The 12,822-nt window shown below is 37.7% G+C and overlaps 1 pseudogene; it reads left to right on the top strand.

The window, feature by feature from the left end:
- The first annotated feature begins 1,164 nt into the window (after positions 1 to 1,164).
- Positions 1,165 to 2,389, top strand: LOC111540928 (annotated as a pseudogene).
- Positions 2,390 to 12,822: the final 10,433 nt, after the last annotated feature.

The following is a 12,822-nucleotide window of genomic DNA, read 5'->3' on the forward strand; positions in this document are numbered from 1 at the left end:
TCTTTCTTTCTTTCTTTCTTTCTTTTTATTATACTTTAAGTTCTAGGGTACATGTGCATAACGTGCAGGTTTGTTACATATGTATACTTGTGCCATGTTGGTGTGCTGCACCCATCAACTCGTCAGCACCCATCAATTCATCATTTATATCATGTATAACTCCCCAATGCAATCCCTCCCCCCTCCCCCTTCCCCATGATAGGCCCCGGTGTGTGATGTTCCCCTTCCCGAGTCCAAGTGATGTCATTGTTCAGTTCCCACCTATGAGTGAGAACATGTGGTGTTTGGTTTTCTCTTCTTGTGATAGTTTGCTAAGAGTGATGGTTTCCAACTGCATCCATGTCCCTACAAAGGACGCAAACTCATCATTTTTTATGGCTGCATAGTATTCCATGATGTATATGTGCCACATTTTCTTAATCCAGTCTGTCAGAGATGGACATTTGGGTTGATTCCAAGTCTTTGCTATTGTGAATAGTGCCGCAATAAACATACATGTGCATGTGTCTTTGTAGTAGAATAATTTATAATCCTTTGGGTATATACCCAGTAGTGGGATGGCTGGGTCATATGGTACATAACAAACAACCCCATCAAAAAGTGGGCAAAGGATATGAACAGACATTTCTCAAAAGAAGACATTCATACAGCCAACAGACACATGAAAAAATGCTCATCATCACTCGCCATCAGAGAAATGCAAATCAAAACCACAATGAGATACCATCTCACACCAGTTAGAACGGCAATCATTAAAAATCAGGAAACAACAGGTGTTGGAGAGGATGTGGAGAAATAGGAACACTTTTACACTGTTGGTGGGATTGTAAACTAGTTCAACCATTATGGAAAACAGTATGGCAATTCCTCAAGATTCAAAGCTTTAAATGTGACAAAGAGCACAATAGACGCAGGTGAAAAGGCGGACAAAGGGACCTGTCTTGCCAGCCAGATAAGCTGAGACAACCCAGGCCATTCATGAAATCTTGGTAAGAAGGAGAAGCAAGGATAAATAGTCTGGTGAACTAAATGTATTAATGCAATAAAGTATGGGACTTGATAGTATGTGGGGGTCTTAAAATGTTAGGCAGAAACCATGGATAAAACTATATATTTGTCTTCTTTACGGGATAGTGGCCCTAGAATCTAAGCAGGAGTTCCAGCATGAGAGGTAATTCCCACAACAGCTCAGGGTTGCCTCATTTCATCTTGACAGGACTCCCTGGGCTGGAGACCTCTCAACACTGGTCTTTTTGCTCCTTGGTGCTCTCTACATTGTCTCCATTGTGGGCAATGCCCGTATCCTTTTCATTATCAAGAAGGAATGGAGCTTGCACCAGCCCATGTACTACTTCTTATCCTTGCTCTCAGTTAATGATCTAGGTGTGTCTTTTCCCACACTACCCACGGTTCTGGCCACATTTTCCTTTCACTTAAGGGAGATCAACTTTTATTCTTGCATGGCCCAAATGTTCTTTATCCATCTCTTTTCCTTTGTGGAGTCTGGCATCCTGCTAGCCATGAGCTTCGACCGCTGTGTGGCCATCTGTATCCCGCTGCACTATGCCACAGTGCTCACTGATGCCCATGTGGTGCATATGGGCATGTCCATTATTATCCGCAGTTTCTGCATGGTTTTCCCACTGCCTTTCCTTCTGAAGAGATTACCCTTCTGCAAGGCCAATGCCCTCTCCCATGCCTACTGCCTGCATCCAGATCTCATCCGCCTGCCCTGTGGCGACATCACCATCAATTATATGTATGGTCTATTCATCGTCATCTTTACCTTTGGCCTGGATTCTGCCCTCATCCTCCTCTCCTATGTGCTCATACTCTGCTCTGTACTTGCCATAGCCTCCCGGGAGGAGTGATTAAAGACTTAACACTTGTGTGTCACACATGTGTGCTGCGCTCATCTTCTATGTGCCCATGGTGTGTGTGTCCATGGCTGCTCGGTATGGGAGGCATGCCCCATGGTATGTACATGCACTCATGTCCCTTATCTATCTCTTTGTGCCTCCGATGCTCAACCCTGTCATCTATTCCGTTAAAACCAAACAGATTCGTCAGAGGCTTTGCAAAATACTACTGGCAACCAGGATTTGAGCAGGAGACTTGTTGAAAAGAAGAGATTCAGAGGATGTTTATCCTTACTCTGCAAATTTGAGTTTTCAAGACCTGCTTCAACAGGGCATTTTAAATATCCTTTAGGGCACTGACCTTCCATTAGGATTCCAGCTATCAGTTGTTGGATCCTGGCAGCAGTTAAGTCTAAACCTAACAGGTTTTGCCAAGTTAAATTGGGCTATAATTTTTTTAAAAAAGTAATTGCTTAATTTCCTTCTTTTTAAATCCAAGAATATGCATTCTCATAATTAATCCTTCATCTTGTCACAATATATTGCTATTGTCTTTTGTTTAATGTGAATCATCAGAAAGGAAATTACTGATTACCATGGATACACTGTCATAGTGGGGGAAGGGATTCTTTTGCCAAGTATTATATCAAAGAGATATTAGTTAAAATCACACACACACACACACACACACACACACACCCCGCAACCCAATAACTATGCATGCCACTGTTTATTTCATATAACATGCACCATCCACTTAGTGTTTAAAAATGATACAAGTGTAATTGCATGTAAATTATATTAAATTATTTAAAATTAAGTAATATTAAAAGTTGGTGAAGTTTGTAGGATAATTTATATTTTATGTTTGTGTGTATAGTAACAGAAAATTAAGAAAATAATAAAGTAGGAAGACTATTTGGTCAAACGTGAAATACATATATGTATCTTTAGAGAGAGATGTTCATATATATGTATGTTTGTATATGCATATATATATACGTGTAGGATTAAATTAATTACTATTTTTTAGAAGAAATTCTTTTTTTTTTTTTTGAGGTGGAGTCTCGCTCTGTTGCCCAGGCTGCAGTGCAGTGCGCAATCTCAGCTCACTGCAAGCTCCGCCTCCCGGGTTCACGTCATTCTCCTGCCTCAGCTTCCCGAGTAGCTGGGACTACAGGCACCCGCCACCATGCCCAGCTAATTTTTTGTTTTTTTAGTAGAGATGGGGTTTCACCATGTTAGCCAGGATGGTCTCGATCTCCTGACCTCATGATCCACCAGCCTCAGCCTCCCAAAGTCCTGGGATTACAGGTGTGAGCCACTGTGCCCTGCCAAAAGAAATTCTTTAATAGAACTCATCACATTAATGACTGAAATAATAAAAACTATGTTGGCAATAGGCTTCAGAAAAGATGAAATGAAACAAAAATGTGTTTTATGTAAAAATGAAGCAATTTTTTCGGTATATTTTCTTAACTTGTCAGATCATATACTTTATGATTAAAATAAAATAATTTGTCTCTACTTTTTAAAACTATAATTATTTATAATTTACTTGTAGGAATCCTTGACCAATGTAGTAAAACTTGAGACAGGAGGAGCTATTTTACCTTATCCCTTTATCTGTGATTGAACACTAAATCCTGACAACTCTGATTAGACTTTGACTTACCCTGTCCGTGTCTGTGTCTATATCACCACTGTTGCTACCTTATTTGGGGCCTTCATTATCTCCTGTCACTTCACATGGCATTGTCTTCCAAACTGATCTCATTGTTTACCATTCCCTTTTCTCCTTTTTCCATGACACAACTATAAAGATCTTCTAAAGAGTCTATCTGATTATAAAATGTGTCATACCCTTTAGTTTCTCATTGCCTAAAAATCAAGTCCCTTAGCACATCTCTTAATATTATCATCACAGCAAGTGTCTTTTATGCCTTATTATTCTTAACCATTTTTCCCACCCCAAAATAATTTGCTCTAGCTGTACTAAACTACATGTGGTTCCTGAACCAACAGGCTGCTTTATGCTTCTGTAGTTTTGTTCTAACAACCTCTATTTAGAAATCCTTCTCCACACTCATGTGCCTAAAAACTGTACATCAGTCTATTTATTCATCAAAATAATATTTATTAAACAGATACCCTGGGCCAGGCACTGACTCAGCTTTTGGGTTATCCACTCTATGAAACATTTCCATCCCTTTGTTTGCTGTGAGCCCTCTACCTACCTGCTTCTCCTCCCTCAAAAGGTGATAAAACAAATATTCTATTATTTTTATGCTTTATTTTTTTGTGTAGAATTATAACGCAGCATTTAGAAACCATTCTGTCCTTTTCTGTTTACTGCATATAGCTGTTTATTTGAATTACAAGCTTCTTGAAAGAATGAATTATTTTGTTAATATTAGAATAAGTGCAAATTTTTTGAAAGGCATATCATGGCCTTGGAAAATTCCAAAATCTCTGAGACTCAATCATTTCTAAAATTGATTTTTTAAAATGACTAGATTGTTGGGTTTCTATAAAGTCTCAAGATAATGTATGTAAGATGGTTGATGTACTGGTTAGCATATAATACGTACTCAATAAAAAAAGAAACTTTTATAGTAACCAGATTTTTGTCTTTTAGAATTTAGCATTGTAAGATTACATATTAAATTTCAATAAATACTTATAGAATGGATAAATTAATGTGACCATATTGTCATTATTCACAAATAATATTATGGATCAAGAAAACACAAAGGCTTAAATGTAAATATTGCTGAAAATTGGTAAAATTTGCCAAATATGATAGAACAATATGAAACTATTAATTTCTGAAATACTGAAAAGTCTTTAACCCACCTTGAGTTAATTTTGGTATAAGGTATAAGGAAGGGATCCAATTAGAGCTTTCTGCATATGGCTAGCTGGTTTTCCTAACGCCATTTATTAAATAGGGAATCCTTTCCCCATTGCTCAACAAAATAATTTTAAAGTTAGTTTGAAATTCTTATACAAATGAGACTGTCTACCCTCAAAAGCTTTAAAAAAGTCATACAATGAGAACAGAAATATAGTAGACCTCCCAAGTGTTAAAATGTGAATATAAAAACAAAGAGACTGTATTAATTAAAATAGAACATGTCCTGCCAGAATGGATTTCTAGTTCAGGATAGCTGAAAAGATTGTATAAACCATGTAAAATAATATTTTCAAATAAAGTACATATTATCAAATAGCATTATAGATGCTGACTTTTGTTTTGGATAAAACACTAGCATATCATGTCATTGCTAAATATTTGTACTTTTGTATAGAACAAGTATTTTGAAGGATTATCAGAAATTTTGTTAGTATCTGGTTAGTGAGATTTGGGAAAATGAATTTTCTACTTTTCTACAAAAAAAATTTAGGTTTGTAATAAACTGAGACAGAAAGAGGACAGATTTTTAGATGAATGCCAGCAACTAAGAGTTATCTGAGAACTTCAAGGAGGTGAGCCTCAAAGGGAGCAGTTGGAGTGTTGGTGCCCGCTGGTTCCCCACTGAGGTGCTTACCAAGTGCACCTCTGTGCTCATCTCAAGGGATAAGTGTTTCTCTTTCCGGTCAGAGCCATTTTCTTCAGATGTGACTGTTGGCTGCGAAGTGTCCACCATCACCACCGATGGGGCCCCAAAGAGGCTCATCTTCCCTGGCACTCAGGGAATTCAGTATGCATTGGGAACAATCATAGTTTCACTCCCTAGCTCCCTCTTCACCAGAAGGCTGTGTTAACCAGAATGTTTCCTCTGTTGTCAAAGGACAATATCAGGTAACTAATCTGAAATGAAATAGCAGAACACTTTATATATGTAAGGGCTGATATCAGTACTACTAATTTCACCTGATCTCTTCATTTATCTGGGCCAGTTAGAGCTGTCATTTAAAATCTCTGATGCTTATTTTAATGGCAGCTAACTAACACAAATAATAACATTTCTTTTTTTTTTTTACTTTATTAAGATGTAATTGATATACAAAATATTCTGAATATTTAATGCCTACAAGTTGATGAGTTTGAAGATAAGTATACAGCCATGAAACCATCACCACAGTCCATATCATAAACATATGCATCACCTCTAAAAGTTCCCTCCCACTCTATTTATTTACTTATGGTGATGAGAACACTTATGATAAGATCTACTCTCTTGGCACATTTAAAAATATTCAATAATTCTTAGAGGCACTATTTTGTACAGTAGATCTTTAGGACTTATTCTTCTTGTTTAACTGAAACTTTGTACCCTTTGACAAACACCTTCCTGTTTTTGGATGGTGTCTGACGTGCTCAATAAACTTCAAAGGATATTTTACTCATTTGTCTATTTAACTTTGTAGCATATCAGCAAGCCAACGATATAGATAAAACATTATTCTTATTTTACAGCTGAAGACACTGAGGTGCAAAGAACAGATTAAATAACTAGTCTAGAAAGCACAACTAGTAAGTCAAAGAAGAGGAGGTAAAACTCATATAGTCTAACTCCCAAATCCAAGACTGTATTATTTTGGGTTGGTGACATTACTGTGAAAAGCCTGACAGTTTTTTTCCTTCCTCTTATTGACTTATTCACGGTAAATTCATTTAATACTGAGGATCTTAGTTTAACCTGGAGATCCAAGAAATGCTAAATCACAAAGGAGGCTCATTCTTTCATCCAGTAACTATTTGTTGGGCACCTAAACATGTCAGACCCCTTCAGCACTAAGAGAATCCTTGGAGTGTGAGGAAAAAGGCACTTACCCTCTGAATGCCCCATTGTGGCCATACAGCATATTAGTTAAGAGCATTAGGTTCAAATGCTAGTGTTGTCAGTTGGGTGTTTTGTGACTGTAGATAAGTTATTTATCTCAGAGTGGCTTCATTTTGATATGCAAAATATGAATCTGCATCATAATGTAATTGTAAAATTTAAATGAGTTTATGGAGTTAGTCAACACATAAAGCTCTCAATAAGTATACATGAATGCTATTAGTGGGGGGAAATAGTTATAATCCACTGAGATAAGATGTCATGTTCTGTCTGTGGTATCCCAGAAAATGATTCTCTAATACAGCCTATAGAGCTAGAGATTTCTCTACTGCACATGAACTTGGATTAATGAAGGTAGAAAGGTGAGTAAATCACTTTACGAAGATTTTATATGAGGAGTGAAGAGAAGGTTTGGATTGGAATTTGGTTTCATCTAAAAAGAATCAAGACTCCATTGTGGCTCATGCTACAAGACGGTACTGTGAGGCTGCTGTGAATCTAGATACAATGAGAAAGAAACATAGGTTGAATAGGTGTATGCAAGTCACATGTACCTTACCATGTGATTCATCCAATTTTGCAAAAGCTTACAGAAAGATCGCTGGTGCTGTTATGCTGATGGTGTTGGTTATGGTAAAAATATTAGTTGTATGCCTAATGTTTGCTAAACATCATGCTGGGTGCATTGAATATATTAAAGAATAAGGGAGATTGTCATGTTTCATGGAATTTACATAATAACATAGAAGAAAGGAATTAAGTGCATAATTTTCCATTTACCTTAGATCATTTAATCACAACTCTGCAAGATATTAGAAAAGATCACTGGAGAATGCTATATAAGTATCTATTAGTAGATCCTCTTCCAGGCTAAGGGGTTAAGGGGATCCGTAAGGCAGTAATATTTAAGCCAAGAGTTGGAGGATAAATAACTAGCCCTGTGAAGGGGAAGCGCATGGAGAAAAGCTTTCAGGACATGTGAAACAGCATTTGTTAAGGTCTTGAGGTTGGAGTAATCCTTGCATCCTCAAGGAACTGAAAGGAGGCCATTTTGGTTGGAATAGAAAGAACAAGAGAACAATAACGTAACATAAAGTTGAAAATGAAGGTCGTGGCCAGGCGCGGTGGCTCACGCCTGTAATCCCAGGACTTTGGGAGGCTGAGGTGGGTGGATCACGAGGTCAGGAGATTGAGACCATCCTGGCTAACACTGTGAAACCCTGTCTATACTAAAAATACAAAAAAATTAGCCGGGTGTGGTGGCAGGGGCCTGTAGTCCCAGCTACTCAGGAGGCTGAGGAAGGAAAGTGGCCTGAACCCGGGAGGCAGAGCTTGCAGTGAGCTGAGATCCTGCTACTGCACTCCAGACTGGGCGACAGAGCGAGACTCCATCTCAAAAAACAAAAAAGAAAATAAAGGTCATATTCCACAGTGCTTTACAGGCAATATGAACATTTGGATTTTATCATGAAAATAGCATGATGAAATTTGACTTAATATTGATGTAATGTGGAAAATGAATTAGAAGAGGGCTGAATAATGTGGGGAAAGATGCTATTGAAATGTTGATATATAATCTAGAGAATGACAGTGGGTCTGGTAAGAAGTCAATGAAATAGACAAATATTCAGGGAATTGGAACCGAAAGGATGTAATATTTTTACAAGCAGAGTTCATAATTCAAACACTTACTTATTGAGCTCACTCCTCTCTTCCTCTGGCCATTTCTAATTTACCTTTCAGGTCTCAAACTAATCATCCACATTTTTTAAGGTTTTCTCCTTAAAAGTGGTTCCTATTCCTACCACCCCAAACTTATTCTCCAAAGCAAATTAATACATGCAATTATTTGTTTAGCCTATTGCCCTGATCACTGTGAGACTGGAGAAAAGGCTTATCCTGTTCACTGTCATACCTTAGCATCTCCTTCTGTGTGTTTTTTTCTCTCAAAGATGAGTTTACACTAACCAACACATTGAAATGTATGTGTGATGTTATTAATTTCCAATGGAGAAATAGAATTATTGCATTGGCACAAATTGTCTTGTCAACTTGAATAGTAAACTATCTGGAGAAAAACACGTCATAGTTTTATTTCTGGGTAAACAAGAGACAAGAGACAAAATGCTTAACTACAAAAGTCAAAAATTTCATGTCTTACATTTGGAAAGATAACAATTTCCAAAAAGCCAATTTGTTAGTTTATTAATCCATGGCACTTAGTCTGCTAGTTGGGTCTTCTCTATAACCCTGCTTGATTAATGTTGTCCTTCAAGTCTCTTTTTGTTCTTCACTTTTATCTCCTCTTGCAAGTGGTGATTTTATGTGTGTGTGTTGGGGGGAGGGCATCTATTTATAATTACGACCTTTGATCCTGGATTGGACTGAAATCTTGTCTCACCCAACAGTTTTATGATATAGAAAGTTGCATAATCTCTTTGAATCTCATATATTTCATCTACAAAAGGTGAATAAAAATACTAACTCGTGGATTATTTGAATATTAAATAATACATATGAAGATTGTAGTAAGCTTATGGTATGTTGTTGGTGGATAATAAATAGTAATGATTTTCCATGGCTTATCCTTGTAATCAGGTTAAATCAGTCAAATCTCCAATGTTTGGGAATCATTATTTCTTGTAAGGGTGTCCTTTTATGTCCCTCTTCTGATGTCTTGTGACAGAATTACTGATTAATTCTAAGAAGGCAGACTTATTTTTCTCATTTCCCAGTAACTACAAGCACTTTTCTGTGCACACTTTCTCCCCATTCTCATGCAAACATTTAGGCACACTCACACACTCATTTTGTAATTTAAAACAATTAAATTTTTTGTCCTATAATTTAAAACTGTTGTAAAATTTTCAATGAAGTTCTAGTTTTTCATGAGAAAGTCTTTTCTTTTCTTAAGATGTCAAATATTATACCTATACACACATTTGTACTACAAAGACACATGCACACATATGTTTATTGCGGCACTATTCACGATAGCAAAGACTTGGAATCAACCCAAATGTCCATCAGTGACAGACTGGATTAAGAAAATGTGGCACATATACACCACGGAATACTATGCAGCCATAAAAAAGGATGAGTTTGCGTCCTTTGTAGGGACATAGATGCAGCTGGAAACCATCATTCTTAGCAAAGTATCACAAGAACAGAAAACCAAACACCGCATGTTCTCACTCATAGGTGGGAACTGAACAATGAGTTCACTTGGACTTGGGAAGGGGAACATCACACAATGGGGCCTATCATGGGGAGGGGGGAGGGGGGAGGGATTGCATTGGGGAGTTATACCTAATATAAATGATAAATTGATGGGTGCTGACGAGTTGATGGGTACAGCACACCAACATGGCACAAGTATACATATGTAACAAACCTGCACATTGTGCACATGTACCCTAGATCTTAAAGTATAATAAATAAATAAACAAATAAATAAATAAATAAATAAAATAAATAATTTGAATACTCTTCTTTTCTGATGCTCTAAATATGTATGCTTTTTTTCCCTTTAAATAATTCCATAGTGCTTTTAGGTATAATAAAATGTATTCATAAGGTTTTAACTGATAACAAAATGAACTAACTATATCAAAAAACCTAGCAAAATCACAAATATTTAGTAAATAAATATTAGTTACTCTCACTTTATTTCCTCAGCCATGATAAATGGGGATAATTTGGGTCTGCATCAGGATAATTATAATTATCTAACTCTGTTCGAACTCTGTATAAGTTCTAACTCTGTAAATAATATCTCTGTGCATATCAGCAAAACTTCTTACCTCTTAAAGTCTCCATTTCTTCGTTACGAAAGTTTAAATGTGATACAAGATGGCCCCAAAATTTTTTTACAAAATTTAAGACCCTTACATTAGTGTTAGAAGTCAGCCTCCCCTGAGAATCCACAGGACCCCCAAAGCCAAAGGGCATTTGCACCCCTTATTCAAGTTGTTTTTTTTCTGGCAGATGAAAAATTGGCAAATCCTTATGATAGGTCTTGTTTAATAAGTGTTTGCAATGTGACTGTTTCAAATATGCCTGGATCTATTGGAGTTTGTTTATCATTTTATAAGTGAGAAATTTGAAACATGAACATATCAACTGAGTTTTATAATGACATTCATTTAGACAAGGAAGGAGCTGGTTTTGACTCCAGGTCTGGTGGTAGGGTGCAAGTTATACCAGTTTGCCGAAACTGAGGAGTTTCTCCTAATGCAGGACTTTCAGTGTTAAAACAGGTACGGTTTGGGGCAAACAAGGATGGCCACCTTATTTAATGACTCTAAATACTTAGGCTGCTATCTGTTATGCCATTTGACTTCTTGAAGTCCATTTAAGTTGTGGTATGCTTACTGGAAAGAACCCTAATCTGAAAATCCGTGAGAATCCGTGGTCTGGGATTCAGTTTAGCTCTGTTGTTGGCTTACTGAATGGATTCTTCCTGGGCCTCAGCTTTCCTACAAAATGAGGAGCTGAATATGTTGATCACTCCAGGATGAGCCAGTCTTCATTCTCAATGTCTTTGAAACTTCTAAGTGGGAGAAATGGCAGAGCACAGAGGAGTCATTCACTCAAGATTTTCTACAATCCCTGCTGCCCAGCTACCTCTTGGAGCCCTTGGACCCAGGGGACTCTGAAGATACAGCTTTACAGAGCTCAGAGCAGGGAGTGGGTGGAGACTGGCAGTAGGGCTGTGTGCACAGTGTGTGCAGTACTTGGTATTTCTCCCTTCAGTGGACTCTTCACCAACCTCTCTCCTCCCACCCACCAGAGCTACCCTGAGGAGGTGAGCGGGGACCTCATCTCTTCCGCCACAGAGGCCCTCAGGAACCTCCTTCACAGCTTCAAAATCCTTAAGTGATTAGGGTACACGGATTTGAAAGAGGCAATCTGTGATTTAAGTTAATTTTTATTTTCCTACACTCTATTTCTCTCCCCACATGCACATCCTCATCTAGTTGTTGGTGCCTGAAATGCCACCATCCTGGCTTCATGCTTGGAGCTTCACTCTGTGGTTCTGAGCATGCACAGCTCTGGCTCAGAGGGGCATCTTCTGAGGTCTTTGTTTGGTGTGAATACCTCAGTGTGATTAACACACTTGCCAGTATTCTCATAGACGGTGGATAAAATGGTGAAACAAAAGAAGGAAACCTTTGATTGGGAAACTGAATGTGGGAAGACAGTTTGGAGATGGGACCAGGAACTTTCAGCCCCTCAATGTCCCTCTTTATAACAACTTTCCTAGTTGTCATGTATTTAGTATATCTTGTGCCAGGGATCTGAATAAGCACATTCAATGTTTACTTTTCATTGCTCTTTCCAGTCTAGGGATGTGAAAATAAGACATGAGGGAACTAACTAAATTCACAGCTTGTATGTAGCAAAGGTGAAATAATAACTCAGTTATTAGATGCCAGGGGAGCTACCTTTACTTACCTAAACAATTTGACACTTAAAACATGTAGCTCTTATTTTAATATGTTCTTCCTGTTAATAAAATAGTTTATTTATTTGATCAATTTTTTTTTTTTTTTTTTATTGAGACAGAGTATTGGTCTGTTACCCAGGCTGGAGTGCAATGGCACGGTCACAGCTCATGGCAACCTCCACTTCCCGAGTTCAAGCGATTCTCCTGCCTCAGACTCCCCAGTAACTGAGATTACAGTCATGTGCCACCACACCCGGGTACTTTTTGTAGTTTTAGTAGAGATGGGGTTTTACCATGTTGTCCAGACTGCTCTCGAACTCCTGACCTGGTGATCTGCCCACCCTGGCCTCCCAAAGTGCTGGGATTACAGGAGTGAGCCACCGCATCCAGCCTATTTGGTCAATATTCTAACCATTAAAACTAGAACTGGTAATCTCTGAGTCCTAGTCCAGGGCTCTATATGCCCAGTCACTTGTCTAAACATTGAGAATAAAATGAGAAGAAACACGGACAGTTACAGGGAGTTATAAGTTTTTGGGGAAACAAAGATACTAATCAAATAACTAAACAAATATATAACAAATGCACTACAATTTAAGGTGTGATAAGAAAAGCCACAAAGAAGAATATGTGTGAGGGTATATAACATCCAAAATTATGAGAAGAAATGAAATGAATGATTAGAATTATTGGAAGACGGCAAGTTCTTATGTGGTCTTAAAGC

The sequence above is a fragment of the Piliocolobus tephrosceles genome, chromosome 13 (genome assembly GCF_002776525.5).
Source record: "Piliocolobus tephrosceles isolate RC106 chromosome 13, ASM277652v3, whole genome shotgun sequence".
Lineage (NCBI taxonomy): Eukaryota > Metazoa > Chordata > Mammalia > Primates > Cercopithecidae > Piliocolobus > Piliocolobus tephrosceles.